Source organism: Lontra canadensis, unplaced genomic scaffold (genome assembly GCF_010015895.1).
Source record: "Lontra canadensis isolate GAN:19392208 unplaced genomic scaffold, GSC_riverotter_1.0 scaffold8, whole genome shotgun sequence".
NCBI classification, from domain to species: Eukaryota; Metazoa; Chordata; class Mammalia; order Carnivora; family Mustelidae; genus Lontra; species Lontra canadensis.
In genome coordinates, this window is record NW_022631002.1 from 4,647,461 (window position 1) to 4,655,897 (window position 8,437).

Consider the following 8,437-nt stretch of genomic DNA (forward strand, 5'->3'; position numbering starts at 1 on the left):
CCGCACCTCTCTCCTAGCCTCTGGGGGCTGCTGGCAAATCTTGGCATTCCCTAGCTTGTAGACGCATCCCACCCCTCCGGGCCTCTGTCTTCGTGTGGCTTAGTCCCTGTATCTCTCTTTCCCTATAAGGTCACCAGTCCTATTGGATTTACCAACCCGACTCCAGTATGACCTCCCCTTGACTTTGTGTATCTGCAGAGACCCCGTTTCCAAGTAAGTTACATTCTGAGGTACTAGGGGTTAGGATTTCAACATGTCTTTTTTGGGGGGAGGGGACCCAATTTAACCCAAAGTAGTTGGTAAAGTAATACCCCTTGATGAAGTGTTTACACAAAGCTCCGGGATGATTTTGCTCATGAGTAGCCAAGGCTGGGTGGGGTTTCAGGCCTTCTCGCTTCTTGCCCCCAACACAGGGACTCCCATACTCCGCTTAGAAGTCTGGATCCGCATACCCTGAATTTGTAGCCAGACCCGGTTTACGGCCGTGAGCAACATAGAACACAAATCAGCACTAGGACCTATAGTTTTGTTTTGGTTTAGGGTGTGTGTGTTTCTGGCGGGGTTCTTGAGTCCTTTTTATCCCGATTGCAAAGTTCTTGGGGCACCTGCGTGGCTAAGTCCGTTAAGCGTGTGCCTTTGGCTCAGGTCATGAGCCCGGGGTCCTGGGATGGGGCCCTGCGGTGGGAGCCTGCTTCTCCCTCACCCTCTGCCCCTCCCTCTGCTCATGTTCTCTCTCTCAAATAAATAAATAAAATCTTTTAAAAAAAAAGTTGTTTGACACTATTTAGTGGAGGCTCCCCGCTCCCCTCCACACTTAAGCAGAAAGAGTGTACTTCTTCTGTGTGAAGACCAAGGTCTTTTAAACAGCTGCTTTACACAAAAATTTCACTGACTTATAGTCATGGCTGATATAACTTTGTAAGGTTGACACGCTGAACTTAACTGAATATTGTTCCATTAGCAAAACTATTGAATCATGTGTAAGGCACTAGCAATTAACCTTTAAAATGTCAGTTTTGAACAACCCTTGTTTTAAACCTTAGCACTTTTTTTTTTTCAAGATCTTTCTAGATCAGTTGTGTAACCGAAGTAATTCCCTTTACCCCTTTCAGGATTGTGTGGTTTTACGTGAGCTAACGTGATACTTTCATACTGGCTCTTTGGTTCCAGCTGAGCGGTCTCCGCACCCCTCCCTCGGCCACTCAGGGACGCGCCCCTGCCCACCGGTGTGGTAGTGGTGGGGGGCAGTGGGGATGCTGCGTGTGCCGGGTAAGCAGAGAAGCAGCAGTCACCGCAGGCGCGTGTAGAACCTGTAACTCGTCTTTCCCAGGCTGCACCTGCATCAGCATCGTTGTGACCCGACGCTGGTCTCAGCTGCCCTTCTCCTGCTCTGCTTGTCTCCCCAGTGGCTGGATGCCGCTGCTGAAGGACAACCCCCTGCCACATTCCCCCGCCTTCCGCGGATGGCCCAAACCTCCCCGGTCTCTCCAAACCCAGTGTTTCATCCCTTCTGTCTCAAAGGATGACCTTAACTTGTGTTTTTCAGAGACAATAGAGACTATCGTCACCTAGGTCCTACCCTCCCTGTCTCTATAAGGACCTGCACCTGTGTGACTCTGGTCCTTTCTGCCTCCACACCGGTGTCCTTCCTCCTGTGTGGGGCTGGGCCCTGGACATCTCAACCCACTCTGGGAATGTGCCTCTTCCACTCACCAGTCCCTTCCCGTGGACTCCTTCCTCCGGGCATATACAAGTGGTACAGAAAACAACACACACACACACAAATAGAAAACAAAACCATCCCAATGAGGTGACCCTGTGTGGTTCTGTGCTTCCACTCAATAGAGCGTAGAAAGGATTCTAGAAAGAGAAGGTTCTAGAAAGAGAAGATTCTAGAAGGGGAAGGACCTGTCTTCTTCAGTTACTGGATCTGCAACCTTCCCTTCATACAGTTTTGCTTGTTTGGTTTCTATCAAAGGGCACCGAAGTGATTCTGGACAGTATGAGGATGTGGCCCCACCCAAGTGAGACTCACGCAACCGATGTCTCTTTGTTCCTCTCTGCGACCGGTGCAGCGTCTCCTTTGGGTCTTACTGAGTCTGAGTCCTTGCTCGTCCTTGTTCACGTCTCCTTTTAACACAGGGCAGCCTCCTGCCTGGACCTTAGGTAGACATACTGTCTAGCTAAAAGGTAATCCCCTTTTTGGTTTTCCTTGTATTTATTTCATTTTATTATTTCTTAAAACAACTTTATTGAGGCATGAGTGCCATGTGAAGAGCTGTACATATGTAATGCATTCAACTCAGCGAGTTTGGGGATAAGGATACACCCCCGAAACCATCACCATCGTGCTCATGGACATACCCATCATCTCCCACAGTCTCCTCCTGCCGCCTTTATTATGAGTGATTCTTATTTGTGTGGTAGGAATCTATACATAAGTTCAGCAAATTTTAGGTATGTAACCCAGTACTGTCAGTGATAGGCGCTGTTCCGTACAGTGGATCTTCTGCATATCTGAAACTTTGTTCCCGATGACCAACATCTGCCCATGTCCCCCACGCCCTGTCCCTGGCAACCACCGTTCTACTCTCTGCATCTATGAATTGGACCATTTTAGATTCCATATGTAAGTGAGATCATGTATTATTCGTCTTTCTGTGTCTGGCTTGTTTCATGGAGCATAACGCCCTCCGGGTCCCACCGTATAGCCACAAATGGCAGGACTTCCTTCTTTTAGAAGTCAGAATCGCAGTCCATTGCACATATACAGCGCGTGATTTTTACCCACTTTCCCCTCGATGCACACCTAGCTTGTTTCCACGCTGCTCGTGTGTAGTCTGCAGTGAACGCTCCAAGATCCTGATTTCAACTTCCTTGGGTAAGTACCCAGAAGCGGGATTGCTGGAGAACGTATTAGTTCCAGTTTTCATTTGTGGAGTGCTCTCCCTCTGTGAGCAGGACTGTGGATGGAGACCGTATGCCAGGCAGCAGGATCTGTGACCCGTTGTTAAGATCCATTGGTGCTATAAAGCTCTCCCCTCCACCACCCCCTTCTCTCTGTTCCTAGCTGTCCCCTGCCTATTCAGTAGTGCCCATCCCCCCTGCCATGTTCTTGGCTGTGGACCAGGAGATCTCTCTGGGCCCTGAGCTATGCTGCCTTGGAGGTGGGGTGAGCTGACACTTTTTTTTTTTTAACCACTTCAATGCATCTCTCCTCTGGCTTTTTTGCTCCACGGAAATATTGTAACATTTCAGGTATGTTTCTGGGCTCCCCAAAATATGTTCTCATCTGTGGGTGCTTGTTAAAATTGGTGTTTCTGTAGTAGGGAAATGGGGGGGTGGGGTCGAGTAGGGGGGACATATAGGGACCGGACCTCTCTATTCTGCCATTTTCCTTTGTATTTATTTTGATTGTTACTTTAAGCGTACCCCAAGTGACCCTGGCTTTTCGTTCACAGTAGTAATACATTTTTCTTTGAAAATATATTCATTTCAGCAAAAATGATAAATTTGAAATTATATCATAGAAAACTGTAGTGGTAATTGGTAATATGGAGGCACTGGGAGGGCGGAATTTGCAGAGGTGCTAGAGGAACACTGTGAAATCATGAAGATCTTCTTATAGGATTAAAGTTTAGAAAATTCTGACCTAAGCGAAGACAGGGAAGCAGAGGGTAAAGTGGTACTTGCTTTAAAATCACACGTCGTTCTGTATTGGCGAAGGGGAAGCATTAAGGAAATGTTGCCGAGCCACTGTAACGAGTCACTTTTCTTGCGGAGAAATCCTGGAAAGGAGAGTTGGGAATTTTCTGCAGGCGCCGGATATCTCCTGTACAGAAGCAGCATTCAAAGCACCGGTCATTCTTCCGCGGGTGCAGGGAGGGGGCTGGGCAGGGTCTTCAGGATCTACCTTGCCCCGGTAGGGCTCTGTTTCGAAGAGAGCTCTGGCAAATTTCCTTTAAAAATGCTTCTGTCCTGGTACCAGTCCTCCTGGCTTGGATTCCCATGTGAGAAGCAAGTTTTGCTGTCTTCTCTGGAGTGTGCCCTGGGTAGCGTCACTGGATTCCTTGTCTTGTGTACAAGAGCAGGGGAGGCTTTTTGAGGCTATGCTTAGAAAAGGACAGAAAATTGCTTTTCTGGAGAAGAATGGAGAGATCAGCGGTCCCGTTCCATCTTGAGTTGCTTTCCTTTTGGTTTGAAGTGTCGGGTTACGTTTCTTATGCTTATTTGTGGCAAATTAGCGTCTCCGTGATGGGCTACCAAGGAATCAGTTTCCTATTTATTTCCCCAAACTGGCAATTTCCTGGAGACGGAGGCCCCGGGCAGGAAGGAAATGTTTCCGAGAGTCTGACACGCACGTTTGGTTTTCTTCTGCTTCACTGACGCTGTCCTGTCGGATTGGCTCGTCTTGTCGCTGTCAAGTTCGTGTGTTGTGTGCGAGAGGATACAACCTCGGGGTTAGGGTAGATCGGAAAGTGCTGGTGTGGGAGTCACGTGCACCCCTTCTAGGGGACACCTAGCACGAGACAGTTTTCACTTGTGAGCCTCGCTGTCACATCGGTGCACTGGAAATACTGGCTATTCCAATATTCCATGAATTAAATACCTGACCTATGTAATGCATAATTATATTTCATATAAATAACATGTTATGAATAATGTAGTATGTATATACATTCATAAACATGTAAAATATCTGGTTCATTATTAATGATTAACACCCTTCCTCTCTTTTGTTAAGGACCTCCCTAAAGTTATCTTGCTCTCTATTTCTATCTTTCATCTATCATTCTGTCATCTGTCCTTTATCTATCATCTGTCTACCTATTATCAATCTATTTACATACCTATCTATTCTCTGTCATCTATCAATCATTTATCTGTCAATCATCTCTCTACCTATTATGTATCTGTCTACCTACCTATTATCTATCATCTATCAATGATCTACAATCTATCTACCTATTGTCAATCTATCTACATACCTATCTATTATCTGTCATCTATCAATGTATCATCTATCTATATCTATCATCTATTTACCTATTATGTATCTATCTACCTACCTATTATCTATCATCTATCTACTATTAGCTAGCTAGCTAGCTAGTTAGCTAGCTAGCTATCATCTATCTGTTTCTCTCACACCAGAGGGCTCTGACTGTTATGAAGGAAGAATGGGGCAGAGTTAATCATCAGTCAGGCTATCACTTGGTTTTAGTCTCGGTCTTCCAACATTATAGGCCAACCAGAGCGCCATTTAAAACAATGTCCCTTGGCTCTCTCGCTGCGTTGAAATGGTACGGAAGACGGCCTAAGGCCAAGTACACACATTAAGAATCTCAGATAACCTTTATTTAAATATTTCATAAACAAGTTACAAGTTTCTTTGCAAAAACGTTGTAGATCAGACATTAATTTACAGCTCAGGTACTGTAAACAGTTCAGCAACTCGGGCCCAAAGGAACTGCATCCGCGATAGGATAGGAAATATTTTAAGATGCTAAACTTTCATCCCTTTTGAGTGTTTACAAAAAAAGATTTCTTTACACTTTCTGAAATTTACCACCCCACCAGTGTCGATGTGTGCACGACCGCACACTCTTTTTCCTAGAGCCTTCGCTTTCCACTCTTTAAAAATCTGAATCCGCATATATTGTAGATAATGAATGGCTTTCTTGCTTTCTAAAAGAAAAGCTTTTAAAAAAGCAGCAGAAAATGGAAGTTTTCAGCATATGCTCCCAGTGTTTTCAAGAGATACTTTCTCAAAGGCTTCATAGGTTCATGGTGGCATTTTCTGTGGTCTCCTACACCTGTTGCTTCTCACTGTATCCTTACCAGCCAGCTGCCGCTTGGAAGCCAAACAAAATGGTTCAAAGTCTTCCTCAAGCTCAACGACACCAGTGATCATTAATGTTATGAGAGTGATGTTGCGTGAGCGACAGGAAGAGGTTCCTTTCCTTTCTGAAGTTGATGAGTATCTAAATTATCTCCGCTTAATTTAGACAGTTGAAGTTCTTACCAGAACTCGTGATTTGCAGCTTCAATCCCACCACTTTCTTCTATCTCTAGCTGTTCTGCATGTGCTTTTACATAAGGGTCAGAACTACAGAATTTTTTTCGGCCTTGGGCTAATCCATCAGTGATGGGAGACATGGTAAAGGTGAACACACGTGGCACAGCAAAAGAACCGCTAGGTGCTTTAGATGAACCATTATGAACGCGTCTTACCACCCGATTATGAGTCGTTCCCAATTTCAGTATCCACATAAGGAGAGAAGACGGGAGGTACCATCTTTGTGAAAAGTGTACCCAGATCACTGTTGATGATGGCGACCGTGACAGTTTTATCGTTATTTCTTAGTGGTTAGACACAGAAGGTAGTTCACTCTTTCTCAGGGCTCACCTTCCCCTTGGTGTGATTTACCTGTCGGTTCAGGTTCAGGTGCAACGTTGAAAACCTCCGAAGTGCTTGGAGATCCTTTATTTGTCTGTCGCTGAGCCCACAGCAGGCTCCTGAGAGCCCCATGCTGCTTCTCCCTGAGCTTTCCCTCCCCTGGGTTGGCTTGGCCGAGACTGGGTCCTTGGGAGGGCATGAACGTGCTTTCGCACACCTGAGACAGCTAATCAGTGTGATAGGATTCCCCCAGGCACCTGTGCACAAGCCATGGGAGGAAAGGGAGGAAATACCGGACATGATCTTGTCCGGGAGACACTTCTGAGGTTTAGTGTGAACTGAGAATGGTGTTAATGGTTCTTGACAGCTCTTAGAACTAAGGAATAGTAGAAGGTCTGTTAACTCAGTTTGGGTAGATTGTCCTGCTAAGGGAGGCTTCAGACGAGGGTTTTGTGGTCTTCAGGAGACATTCTGTCTGGTTCGGCTACGCCATTGGGAGGGACACCGTGTTAAGTAGAAACAACAGAGCCCTGCAGTCAAACCACGTGGCTTTTGGAGGTCACTTACCTGGGGCAAGCCGTTTGATTTTCCTGAGTGTCCACTGTCCTTATCTCTAAGTTGGAGAAGATATGAGTCCTTGCCTCATAATGTTGTTGTAATGGGTCAGTGGGTTAACAGGTGTGTAAAGGATTTTGTACAGCTGGATGCATGGTCCTCAATCAATAAATGTAAACACTTATTATTATTATTAGCATTATTAATGCATATATATTTTTTTACCTTGTTCATACACCCCAGGAGAACTGCAAACTCTTTCCTTCAGAACCAACCTGGAGAGCTCAGGTGCGGGTCCAGCTGCACTAAACCCATCATCAAACATAGCCTTGTTAATCACGTCAAAGTTGCCACCTATTAAGATCAAGACCTCTGTATTTATTCTGGGTGAAATGCAATGTGATTTACCTCGAGAATTTGCTGGTAAAGGGTCACTCCATTTGTCAGACTGTTTAGAATCCCATTTTGGAAATCTGGGATGTTATCAAAATTTCTAAAAATGGTCCTTGAGAATCCGAGTCCTGTCTGACACCCACCATGAAATGGAGCCAGACTGATTTTGCTCTCCAGCTCAGATTTGCAGGAGTTGGCTGAGAGTCACCTGAAATGACGTCCCTTTGGAGGAAGGGGTGGTACTGAAGGTCACCTTTTCTGAAATTGGAAAATGTTTGCATGTTTTTGCTAAAACAAATGATCAGAAATAATTTCTTGTGTGTAAAATGGAAAGAAAAAGTAATTTTTAATCAACTCAGGTGATTGATGTGTTTATAGTGAAGAAGGTGTGACCACTCGCTCAGTGGAAATAAAATTCTCAGTTTTGTGCTCAGCAATGGAGAAAAGCAATTTCTGGCTCTTAATGTTTTTCCCCCAATAACTTGGAGTAAAAGAAAATGCATTGGTAAATAATGAAATAATGCTTTGATTCTATGTTTGCTTTCAATAAACAATGTAAATGTGTCCGAGCAAGTTAGAAAATATTCGGTAGTTGAGGAAATGCCACCACTTTGGTTTCAAAGAATTGGTTGTTGTTGTTTTTTTTTTTTTTTGAAAGGATCAGCAAGAAATACACAATAGCAGTATCTCTGTCCTGATGAGAACCCTATGGACGGGAGCATCCTTAAGTGGGTGAAAATTACGGCAGACACTATTTACTGATGCACTCTGTGCTCATTCTTATTTTTCTGTGCTCTCAGCTAAGTTAAGCTGGCGGCTTGATGTGCAAAGTATGGGAGGGCCTACTGGCTTGAGGGACAAGGAGTCTTGCACTTGCTAACTGGAGGGGATGGCCTTCTTGACACCTTGGTTTCCGATTGTTGGATCGCCTGCCTATGGGCCCCGCTGCTGAGCAACCTATAAAGCCGGAAGAGGAAGTCTCATAGCGTGTGAGTGTGCAGGCTTGGACCTCCCCTCTTCCCCCGGGCCTGCTCTGTGCACGGGTGAAGGACCAATCTGTCGTGTTCGAGATGTGGAATCTCCTGACTG

General features: G+C 45.3%; 1 long non-coding RNA gene across 1 annotated transcript; it reads left to right on the forward strand.

The window, feature by feature from the left end:
- Positions 1-2,803: 2,803 nt before the first annotated feature.
- On the forward strand, positions 2,804-7,866 carry LOC116865605. The gene is made up of 2 exons (XR_004382240.1): positions 2,804-2,881; positions 7,199-7,866. It is a non-coding gene; the product is annotated as an uncharacterized LOC116865605 (long non-coding RNA).
- Positions 7,867-8,437: the final 571 nt, after the last annotated feature.